This window comes from Sapajus apella, unplaced genomic scaffold, assembly GCF_009761245.1.
Source record: "Sapajus apella isolate SASKATOON/1434 unplaced genomic scaffold, GSC_monkey_1.0 scaffold4, whole genome shotgun sequence".
Classification (NCBI taxonomy): domain Eukaryota; kingdom Metazoa; phylum Chordata; class Mammalia; order Primates; family Cebidae; genus Sapajus; species Sapajus apella.
The window spans coordinates 7281091-7293818 of record NW_022436944.1 but is presented as its reverse complement, the minus strand read 5'-3'; the positions used below and the strand labels follow the sequence as shown (position 1 = coordinate 7293818).

The 12728-nt window shown below is 39.0% G+C and overlaps 1 protein-coding gene across 2 annotated transcripts in view; it reads left to right on the top strand.

Moving 5' to 3' along the window:
- OTOL1 (otolin 1) overlaps positions 1–12728 on the top strand; it is a 102083-nt gene that overhangs the window by 45303 nt on the left and 44052 nt on the right. The window contains exons 1-2 of one of the 2 annotated variants that reach the window (XM_032261622.1): positions 1–115; positions 7155–7246. The exon at positions 1–115 is cut by the window's left edge and continues 1330 nt beyond it. The gene's annotated coding sequence lies outside the window, so the exon portion shown is untranslated. Of the gene's footprint in view, positions 116–6261; positions 7247–12728 lie in introns of both variants that reach the window. The other variant, XM_032261620.1, reaches the window with a different exon arrangement.

Here is a 12728-nt window from a genome sequence, read left to right as displayed (position 1 = left end):
TCAGAAGGAAGGACCCCTGCTAACACTGGATCTCTGGATCTCTGGCACAGATTCTTCCTCACAGCCATCAGAAGGAAGGACCCCTGCTAACACTGGGCTCTAGAACTGTGAGACAGTAAGTTCCTGTTGGTGAAGCTGCTTCATTAGTGGTAGTTTGTTGCAGCTGCCCTAGCAAACAACTACAAATTCCAGTCCAAATGGGATCAAAAAGCAGAATAAACTTGGAAAAGAGAAGACAGACCATGACAGGGCGGCCAAATTATCCCCTCCTTTTAGAAATTTGTAATTTTTTTTAATGGTAAAAGACCACTCTGTGTGCAAATAGCAAAATCGAGAAGCCTTGGTTCCTAAATCGCCAAGAACCTTAACAGGTGTGATTGATTGAACATTGACCACAGGTGCCAGGCCTGGTGATTGGTGCTTGGTGCTATAACTCGGTTATCTTTCCTTCTCACAAATAATGCACAAGGTTGATACAATTCTCTGCATTTTACTGAGCCTCAGAGAAATAAGGGAAAATCCCAGATGGGCACTGTCAAATTAAGAATTGCTAGACTGTAAATTCATCAACTGTAATTTTGAGATGTTTCTCCAATTTTTTTGAGTATGCAGGATTTAAATTGTTTTTAGAGATAGGCTCTCACTCTGTTGCCCAGGCTGGAGCACAGCAGTGCATTCACAGCTCACTGCAGCCTCAAACTCCTGGGCCCGAGTGATCCTTTCACCTCAGCCTCCGCAGTGCTAGGATTACAGGCAGGAGCCACCATTCCCAGACTGAATTTACCACTTTAGATAAAATTTAGAGTGGCAAAGCTGGCACTGGGAACAGGCTGAATGGTGGTACAGTCTTTAGAACCTCAAAAAAAAGGGGCTTATTGATGTGTGTGTGTGTGTCTGTGTGTGATTGTGTGTGTGTGTGTGTAGTGGACAATGGCAGTCTAAGTTTGTAGTAAATGATAAAAGTTGTCCTAATAAAATTGTTGTTTTGCTATGAGACTCTAAAGAACATGGCAATAATCCTTTAGCCTGTTCTTTATCATTTTAAGAATGGAAGGAAAGTTCTACTCTTAGTAGATAGCCTTAGTGACATCTGGTGATTTTGTAATCTGAAGTCAATTTATCAGGTCAAGCAGATTTTCCTGGGTAGAAAATACTATTTTCTTTTTCATTCACTTGTTGAACAGAGGAACAGAGTCTTCAAGTTATTTGCAATTTCTACTCAGTTTTTTTTTAAATACCAATCAGTTTTAAACTCTATAGCTTCCCATAGATTGTTCTATAATGCTAAAATTTATAATTTAATCCACTCCATATACGACATTTGGCCATAAGAAAATGGTATATAAGTTATGATAGTTAGTGAATGTTTTGCAGAGTGGACTAAATAGTTATTCTGGGCACATCTGTGCCCTCCACAAGGTGAGAGAAAACTTGTTTTTATTCTAGCTTGAACATATGCCGTGTTTTAAGGTAGATTTTTATTTAAATGCAAAACATTGTTATTTTAAATATCAAATAAAATGTCATTTGCTTTTATCTTCCCTAATGCATTCTAATTTAATTTTGTAATCTATTAGCTCTTTCCCCTTATTCATGGGAAATTAGTAAAACAACAAAAAGGCATATAGATGTTTCATTTAAAATTTTCTCACATCTATGTAAAGTCTAGAAAATTGTATTTAATGCTCCATAACAGTGGTATATTTTCTCACAATCTTCTCTCATGTAATTTGAGAGATTTGTATTTTTGCTCTAAAGACACAGGCTCTGAGCTTTTTTTTTTTTTTTTTTTTTGAGGTAGTCTATTGCCCAGGCTGGTGTGCAGTGGAGGGATCTCAGCTCACTGCAACTTCCGCTTCCCCGGTTCAAGTGATTCTCGTGTCTCGGCCTCCTGAATAGTTGGGACTACAGGCACACATCACCATTGCTGGCTAATTTTTTGTATTTTTCGTAGAGACAGGGGTCTCACCATGTTGGTCAGGCTGGTCTCGAACTCCTGACCTCAGGTGATCTGTCCGCCTCAGCCTTGCAAAGGAGTATTTTTTTTTCTTTTTTCTGTTATACAACAGTGTATGTGAATAACTATGAGAAGCCATTAAAAGTCTTCTCTTTGGGGAATACAGAGTTTCTTTAAGTCACTTTTACAATAGCATTTACTGCTCTGTTTCTTTCAGGTGTGTGATTTCCAATTTACTCATATACGTTCTGCCTAGAGGCCTATAATCCCGTTCCTATCTTTGGCACTGCCCAAATAGTTATTGGTCATGCAGCACAACAAAGCATTTTAGACAAGTCTCCTCTGTTCATCCAGACCCTTTGTATAAAAGAGCTTTGAAACCGATCCAGGCACAGATGGCCAGGTTTGACCAGTGTTCCCAGCCTGTGTGACATCCACCACCACCGCCATTTTCCACAGTGAGATAGATGGAGTGGAAAATACTAGTAATCTTCAAAAACAGAATTCATGCATTATTTGGTCCCCAAGAACCAATAATTTTAAAACAATTTACCAACACAAACTGGATGCCATTTTACAGAAGAATGACCTAGAACAGAAGAAATCTATTTTCTATTGCGTCCACAAAAGGCGTTGCATTGGACAATCAATTTGCTTGTGTTTTAGAAATTCCACCAAACCCTACGGTGCCTTAAAACAAACACAAAGACACCAGGAGGTAACTAGCATTAAGATCCTTTTCTTTTTTAGCTAGTTGTCATTCACTGCCTAAATCATTTCCCAGTTTATTTATTTATTTTTTTAACTAAAGCAGGTTACTGTTATTAAATTTTTCAGTACAAATAAGAACTGGGTTAAAAATTATTCAATGAATTCTAAAAGTTGTTTTTAAATATCCTGTTTCTGATGATGAAAGCTATGCTTGGCAGCCTTGAACCTTGTCTTAGTTCAGGCTGCCATAAAAAAATATTATAGCTGGGCGTGATGGCTCATGCCTGTAATCCCAGCACTTTGGGGGTCTGAGGCAGGCAAATCACCTGAGGTCGGGAGTTTGAGGCTAGCCTGACCAACAAGGAGAAACCCAGTCTCTACTAATAATACAAAAAATTAGCTGCACGTGGTGGTGCACACCTGTAATCCCAGCTACTTGGGAGGCTGAGGCAGGAGAATCACTTGAACCTGGAAGGCGGAGGTTGCAGTGAGCTGAGATCACGCCACTACACTCCAGCCTGGGCAACAAGAGCGAAACTCTGTCTCAAAAAATTTTTTTCTTTTGGTAATTGATAATCAAATATAAGTGTGGTATATTTATATATTTGCCTTATAAATGTTAGCAGCAAAGTCTCAAAAATTTACCTTTGTCTCAGTGGTTTCAAGAAACCCAACCCTTAACACAAAATTGTTAGAGAGATTCTAAAGCCATTGCGACAGGTTATAACTCCTTTCTGAATGAATGAATTATTCAAGAAAAGATTCTCATTTATATTCAAACATTTAAAAATTGCTCTTCCTCCTTGATTATTTGCTAATATATATATATTTTAAGTTGGTGCACTGTGTGGTAATTGCATTGAAAGAGATGGTAGTCTTTTTTTTTTTTTGACAGAATCTCACTCAGTTGCCTAGGCTGGAGTGCAGCGGCATGATCTCAGCTCACTGCAACCTCCACCTCCCTGGTTCAAGAGATTCCCCTGCCTCAGTCTCCTGAGCAGCTGGGATTACAGGCATGTACCATTGCACCCAGCTAATTTTTGTATTTTTAGTAGAGACAGGGTTTTACCCTGTTCACCAGAGCGGTCTCAAACTCCTGATCTCAGGCAATCTGCCCACCTCGGTCTCCCAAAGTGCTGGGATTACAGGCTGGTAGTCTGTTTTAATATCTGCTACCTCAGTGATTATTAGTATTGATCTCTTGATTTGGCTCCATGGGAGAGGAGCCACTCATTTATTAGCAGAGCAACTTTCGCAGGTGGAGAAAAGCCTTTCTTTGGTTACAGGTACTGGTTTCATGATACTTTTCCTACTTCTGTTTCAAAAATCTAGTGGGCAACTTCATTGGGAAACAATTTTTTTTATGGGTTTCTTGTGTTTCTGCATGTTTTGTATCCATTTTTGTTCCCAAATATTTTTCCAAGGATGTTTGTATGGTAAACAGTCTTGGAAGATAGCCATAGTGTCTATCTCTAACAGAGGACAGATTTGTTTGCTCTTCAGAATAAAAGGATAATGTCTCCTTCTGGAATAAAGGTTGGGCAAGTTTGGTAGCAGCCCTTTTATAAGACTGAGGGCTTCCTAAGATCAATGGTCATCAATTGGGATACAAAAACATGGGTAGCATCCATGCTGGCCAATGGACAGATCCCAGTAGAACTTGTGTGCTTTGGGAGATGGGAAAGGGAACTGAAGTGAACATGAGGCTCATGCTATCTGCTGCGCCTTGAAGAATAAAGTCCTTATTCTCTGACCCATGAGTTTTGAGAGTTTTTTTTTTTTTTTTTTTTTTTTTTTGCCAGCAACCATGAAACTGTGTCTTAGATGTGTCTCAGTTCTTGAGACTTAATCTCAAGGAAAACCTATGTTGTGATTATTGTTATTTTTTCTTTAATATGTGTATTTTTTTTGCCTGTATCCTTGTTTGGCAGGAGAACATTTATCCCAAAGACCCCCTTTCCCTCACTTCTGGTGAGTTCTGACAAACACTTAGCTAGTATGATAGATTTTTGGTAAAATGGAGAGAAAAAAAAGAGTATCAGAATAATATTCTGGCCACTGTATATAAAAATAAACATTTAGTATTAATTCAAGAAAGGCTTTCTGTGTTGACAATGTTTCCTTCTGCAGCTATTTAGCAAAGAGATATTGTTCTTCATCCACTATACATTTCTTTACATGTGCTATATCAAAAGAGCCCCAAACATCCTACTCCCAAACTGAGAGGAAGGCGTAACGGCAGTAGAGTGAAGTAATCATATGAAACTTCCCACAGATAACACTGATAAAATCTGAACAAAATATTTTAAAAAGTACCAAGTATGTAGAAGAATGGAAAATATCCAAAAACAAACGGAAACAAGGACCTAATATTATTTTTATCTCCCTTTCCCCACCTTTGGATGGCATTTGTAATTTTAATTTACTTTGACTTCTCATGCCTGTCTATGTCACAATAATATTTGAAGACAATGAAACAATACCAGGCTAACCTTAACTCCCCAAACCAGCTACTGCTAACCAGCCATGGAATTCCAATTAAGTGGCCAAAGGCCATTTTGAATGTTAGACCTACATAACACTGCAAAACTGACTTTTATAAAGGAACAATTGGCTCAAACTTCTGGGTTCTCTTTCTTATTGTGATCTGAAGTTAGATGCCAGGCCCATGGATATAGTGCAATGGTGACATAAAAGGGCTAGCTCAGGATAGATAGCCCAGTCTACAAATGTACCATAGCAGAGACTTGAGGCTGGTAGCAATGAAACTCCCATTGTACCAAACTTCCTATGAGTCAAGTGTACAAAAGTATAACCTAAGTATCAAAAGGAATTCATGGTCCCTAAGATCTAGAAAGGTTTGACTTAGTCTCTATTCCACACTCTGTAGAAAAGTCCAGTGCTGTTCCCAAGATTTCTGTGGACTCTCTAGGGACACACCCTCAGGACATCTCTGAGTCTGATTTCTTCTTTCTTGAGTTCTGGTTTTCCATTCTGTGCTTTGTGACTTTTTCCCCCTCCTCTCTGGCATCAATCTGAGTGTGAAATCAGCTCTTTGTTTTCTTTTAAAACTCCGCTCGATGTGTATGGATGTTAAAGGAAACATTATCACAAAATTTCATACAAAGTAAAGCTGGATGTTAGGCATCCCTGCTCTAAAATGGTTTTAGCCACTCTCTCATACTTCTTCTACTTCTCCCTTTCTCCTCCAGCCTGTTCTCTCAGCATAAAATAAAACAATCTCCCCCCAAATCATCCTCCAGGTCTCCACTCCTTTCTCTCAGTTGTCATTCTCTTCAAACACACATTCTGGCCTCCCTTTAGCACAGGACTCAGCAGAAACTCAGAAATCACCCCATTATTAGAGGTTCACAAAATTACTTTCTTAGGTTTGGGTTACAGGATATGCTTTTACTGCTTCACAAAAGATTTGTGTTTGTTTGTATGTTTTTATTACAAAATTGATAAACTCCTCTTATTTGACTGATAAGTTATTAAAATTGCTATACATGCTTTTGGCAAATACATAAAAATATTAGGGTTCAGATACAGTTTGGTGCCGAAATTTCACTTCCATTCCTCCTTAATTATAGAGTTCAGGCAGAGGACAATATGCAAAGATTGGGAACTAGAAAGAAAACAACATGCCTGTTTATTAAATGATTATAATTACCAATGTACCAGTTATTGTCTGGGAGTACTCAGGCCTATACCTGTCTTGTACCAATGGGGTAGAACTCCTGAGAACTACCTTCCCAAGATCCCCTTGACAGCTGGTTTCCAGCCTGGTTCTTCTAATGGGCTGGACTCCTATGTAATGAGAGGGAGATGGCAGAAGTAACTTGAAGGTCCTAGACTTCTGGTCCCAGCTGCAGAGCTGACATGCACCTGTGAATGCTTGCAAGGTTCCAGTGGCAGCAGCAGTGAATGTGTGCTCTGTGATGGATGCCCATTGTTTAGGGCAGACCAGTGTGGCCTCCTGCAGGTCCTGGTCCCTGAGAGACATTACTTTCCCCTCATGTCTCCTCTAGGCCTTCCCCTCGTGTCTCCAACAGTGTTGTAGGTTAACTCTCTGGATTAGATTCTTTTCTGTTTTGAATAATTAGAGTGCTTTCTATTTTGCTGATTGAATTCTTGACTGTTATCCCCCTATAATATGGCTGTTCTGGCAAGCTAAATTAGAGGACAGGAGAGCTATAAGGCCAGAGGCTTGAATAGGCTTTTTCAAAACTAAGATGACTGGAACTGAAGAGAAGATTTTGAGCAGACTTACCTTCCCTGTCTAGGGAGGAGCTGCTGGAATGCAGAAAATGTTATGAACTTGCTCCAAAGAACCAGAACCACATATACGTGCTAATTAGACTGAAAAACAGAATAGGAGAGAAACACCAGAACATGGCTGCAAGCCCTTAAGAAAAAGCAGTCTTATCTGTTCATAAAATGCAGGATAATGACCAATCCATTGATCATCATCTCCTTCTTACAGGAGGAAGAGTAAGGGGAATGGGTGGAAGTACCCAACATGCATGGGGAGAGCTGGAAACGTCTGCCTCTGAGCTGTGTTGGAAACCTGAGAAGGTAGGAGAAACTTTCTACATATAACAGAAAACTGAACTCATGCTATCAGCCTAGCAGGAATGAGAAGAGGCTTATGTTTTATAATTGAGATATTCACATGGTTAAAAGGATGAAATATGTTTTCATTGGCTTTCTCTTTTATCACCAACACAAAAGCTGGCATGATTTCTGTGTGGCTGGGTTGGTGCCAGTGGGATCCCAAATCCCAAACAAAACCAAGGAGACCATTCTGACCATTCTGAAATTCATTGGAAAGGATGAATCTTTTTCTTGAAACAAAGATTTGATAGGAAATAGCTAGGATTTTGTACACGCTTGTATTTGACTTGACTGTTGGAATGCCAACTGGGCACCAGGAAAGAAAGAAACTACTCAAAGAGATCTTGATGAAACCATGTGCCCTGGGAGTGGTCAAGCTAGAGTGGCATGGAGCAGGGGGGATAATTGAAGCAGTGTCTTTCCTGAACTATGTCATTTTCTATGTAGCTGTTGACATTTCTCCTAGTGTTTCATGACTGGTCATAAAGTTACCAATAGTTTCTTCCAGTGTTTTTCAGTGTAGCCAGCTTCTGTTTATTGTCTATTGTGTGCATGCTGATGCTATCCAAGAAGTCCCATTTTGTGAACCTCTTTTGGAAACTGTAGAGGTTGTCAACAGCTTCAAAATGATGCAGTGCTTCTTAGCCAAACAAAATTTGCCTGAAAGAAAAATCTCAATTTCTCATATGTAGATAGGACCCCTGTGATGCCTGGCACCACCCTGGGCTTTACTGCTTTGTGATATGTCAGGTTGATTCATCGGTTTTGACATGGGCATGTGTTGGCATCAAAAGCCTTTTCAAAATTTCTGAAGGAAGTTTTGCTTACTGCTATGAAAAGTGTTACATTTATAATGGCATCATTTCAAGATGTTTTGTCAAGAGATGGGAGCCAGATACAAAGTTCTTCTCTATTCCAAAGCTTACTGGCATTCCCAAGAGCAAATCTGTAATAAGTGTTTGGATCTCACATGGAAGTTTCCCTTTGTTGAGAGAAAAAGAAAGTAAATCTATTTTAAAAGTAATTTTGGCATGAGATTAGCTCATTTATGGCTTGACTTACATAGCAAATGTTTTTGGTTACATACTAGAGGTAAATCTTTTGATTCAAGGTTCTGCAGTGACATTGCACTACTGAAAAATTAGAGACTCTTTGACTAAGTTGTTGTTTGCTAGAGGTGGCCAAATATGTGAACTTTTTGATACTGGATGAAGATACACTTTTGTACTCTGGAAATGGGAAAGCCAAGGAGATAGTGATATATAGATTCCTGGTAATGTGGCACAGTTCTTTTGAAAGTTATTTTATTCAATCAACCTTAAAATAGGAATCTGGATTTGCAATTTTTTTACTTGCTAACAAAAATAGCACCAGTAATTCAGGCTTTGCTAAAGATACCTTCATTGATATGAGGACAAAAGAGAAGACTTGACTTATATTCAGTTCAAAATCCTAGAGAATTCTGGTGTTGTTATGCACAAAATTATTCCAACCTGAGAAAATGAGTGATGGGTAACTCTGATTCCATTTACTGAAGAAAAAAAAATGCTATAATATTAAAAGCTGACCCCCAAATACCTTTTAGAGAAAAATTTGTCTAGAATCATACTTTGATAAATGTGTAACTGGGATAGATTTTGTTGCTGCTCAGTTTCTCTCAAATGTGAGAATTGGTGACTTTCCCCTCCAAGACTTCCAACTGTTGCCTGGTTTTAAGAATCTCTCTTTCTGGAAAACTTTGGAAAATCCCTGACTTTTGGGGGAAAAAGGCAATGTTTATACAGCACATTTTGGATGGTATGTGCCAGATAAATGTCCTGCTGATCCATGGATGACAAGCCATCTTCCATCAGCAATGGGAAGAAACTGACATAGTGCCTCAGTGTGGTCATTGTGTTTCCTGTGACTCCCACTGGAATGGCTGTGGGTGATGGCATTGGCTCAGCTTCCATCAGGCTTCCTATGGGAGATACTTTGGCAGCTTGGCTTTCCTTAATGGTGACTCTGGTCTTTCACTTCCTCTCCTTTCCTCTCCCACCATGATTCAGCCCTTCCTCCTACCTCCTCTCAGGTGATGCTCCAGAACACTCTCCCTTTCCTGTCGCCTCCCTATTCCAGGAACTTTCGTCTAGTAAACATGGAGATTCAAGGGTAAATTTTCTGCATCTCCTTCAATTTTCTTTCAAATAAATTACTATGGATCAAACTCCATGTTCCGTTTCCCTTAAGGCCTTCCAGCTTTGACACCTAATAACCTATTTTGCATATAGAACAGAAATCAAAAGGTGAACATAAAATGAAAACCCCACATTATGTTTTTTCTTTTTGCATGTCTCCCTTTCTAATTCTAATGCTTTTCAAGGCAATATGGATGTCTCAGTTATTCTGGGGAGGGTCAGTACAGAGAAGTGGTACAGGAGCAACAAAAACAAGGTACAACAATGACTGTTGGGTAAAGAGGCAGCTTAGAGGTGTCTGGGTCCTAAAGCTTCAAAGATTGGTCATAACTGCTTTGTTTAGTAAAAAGAAAACATTAAGAGCCAGCAAAATGGTAGAGGTTTTGTTGATGATCAAGAACATCGCTTGGTGTGACTTCTACATGAGAATCCTTCCAAAGATCCAGTCAAATCTATCAGTGGTACAAAAGCTTGATATGTGGGAAGGGACTAAAATGGGGTGAGTGTTGGCTGGTATGGGGCAGAATGTAAGGATATCAGAGGTTACAGGTGGAGGAGGCAGGCAGATGCTAGTTGCTGCAGACCTAGCAGAAACCTTTAGGTAGAGCTTTGGCTTTCCACTGGCAATGAAATTACCTAGTATAAGTGATTTTACCTAATGATCAAGGAGGTAATGTAGCCTCCACCTATCTAGAGAGTTATAACAATGCACATCTTTGTGATTAAGCACTTTAATTAGAAACAAGAGATAGAAATAAAGTATGTTATGTCAATGATCACTATAATTTTAACTTCTTATCCTCATTAAACACCTTTGGATTTCTTATTTCTGAGTAGTCATCAAGTTCATTTTCATTTCATGCAAATAATTTTGATTCATTTAAAGGTTTTTAGAAAGTTGCCATTAATTTCTACAAGAAAAAAAACGAAACAAGAAAATTTCTGCAAGAAAGAAATGAAACTGCACTAGTCAGAGTTGATAAAGCATAAAAGGCTTTTATTAAAATAATATAGGATTGCTCCTAGAGTTCCCAGGAGGGCTGGTGAACAAACTTTGCAAAGCCAGCAGGAACAGTGGCAGGCTGGGCAGCCAGAGCCGTGGCCAAGACTGCACCACAGGTCAACCTCGGGGAATCATATTGCTGCCTCTACAGGGAGCCAGACACCTCAGTTTCATTACTACCACCACAGCCACTGAGCACTTGACCCAGCTGCTGCTGCCCTCACCACTGTAATAGATTCTCTACTGGGGCTGCTTCTCTCCAAATTCACAATGCCAGCCTGCTACACTTAATTGGCCAGGTCTGTGTCAGTACCCCATGACTTAAATTGCCAGGGGTGCTGGGGAATAAGCATCTGGGTTTTGGGGCTCCCATGCTGGGAAATGGGCATAAGCAGTGAATGGAGTTAATAAAGGGATAATATAGCAGGAAGTAAAAAAAAATTACAATCACCTACAATAGTGAGAGAAATGATTTTTTATAAAGAGCAGTTTCTCTTCTATATTGCCTATGTGAAAGCAATAAATATCCAAGGCAGTAATATGAGTAGTATATTAAAATTAACATGGGTATTTTAAGACTCTTTTGGGAGGCGAGAGCAGGTCCATAAGTATATTAGTTTACTAGAGTCCCAAAACAAAACACCACACCCTGAGTGGCTTGAATAACCAAAATTTAGTGTCTCACAGTTCTGGAGGCTAGAAGTCTCAAATCAATGTGTCAGACAGGTTGGTTTCTCCTGAGGACCTCTCTCCTTGGCTTACAGAGAACATGCTCCTGCTGTGCCTTCACATGGTCTTTCCTCTATATATCTATGTGTCCTAATATTCTTTTCTTATAAGGACAATAATCATATTCCATTAGAGCCCAATAGTCTAAATGACTTCATTTTAACTTAATTATCTTTTTAAAGCTACTATCTTCAAATACAGTCACATTATGAGATGTGGTGGGTGGGGGATTAGGATTTCAGGGGCCATACTCTGTTAGTGAGGATGTTGGGAAACAGAGTCTTTCTTACATTGACAATGGGAAGGTAGAGTTGTCTGATCCCTGTGGAGGAAATTTGGCAATATTACATAGCAAAGTTACTCATGCATATTTCTAATAGGAATCTGTCCCAAAGATGTATGCCTAGTGTAAACTCTTTCTCTTGAATGAAAGCACAATCTACAAATATGATAGGCTATCACTGTCATGGTTAGGTTACCTTATAGGGTGAAGGTAAAAACATTTTTCAGATGTAATTAAGACCCCTAATCAACTAACTCAGAAATAACAAAAGGGAGAGTACACTAGGTAGACCTGACCTAATCAGAAAAGAGAGCATCTCTTAATGGCTTTGGAGAAGTAAATAATCATTTTTGAAATACCATTTGACCCAGCAATCCTATTACTGGGTATATACCCAAAGAATTATAAATCATTCTATCATAAAGACACATGTACACATATGTTTATTGCAGCACTATTCACAATAGCAAAGACTTGGAACCAGCCCAATTGCCCATCAATGATAGACTGGATAAAGAAAATGTGGCACATATATACCATGGAATACTATGCAGTCATAAAAAAGGATGAGTTCATGTCCTTTGCAGGGACATGGGTGAAGCTGGAAACCATCATTCTCAGCAAACTAACACAAGAACAGAAAACCAAACACCACGTGTTCTCTCACGTAAGTGGGAGTTGAACAATGGGAACACAGGGACACAGGGAGGAGAACATCACACACTGGGGACTCTTGTGGGGGGAGACTAGGGGAGGGATAGCATTAGAAGAAATACCTAATAGATGATGGGGTGACGGATGCAGCCAACCATCATGGCACGTGTATACTTATGTAACTTAACATGTTCTGCACATGTACTCCAGAACTTAAAGTACGATAATAAAAAAATAAATAAAAAGAGTTATAAAGGAAGACTATGAACAACTGTATGCAACAAATAAGATAACAAATGAAATGGATAAATTCTTCAACACAAATTACTGAAACTGGAATAAGAGAAGATACAAAATCTGTGTAAATCTTTAACAAATAAAGATCTTTAACACTCTCTTTAATTTCAGCCTGGGGGAAAAAAGATCTTTAACAAATATTTAGTTGAATGAATAAAGTTTTAGATACAAACTGCTAAAGCTGGCACAAGAGAAAATAGAAAATCTGTATAGACCTTTAACAAATAGTGGCAGGAAATTAGTAATAAAAAACCTGTTCATTAAAGAGAACCCCAGAGACATATGTCTTCACTGGTAAAT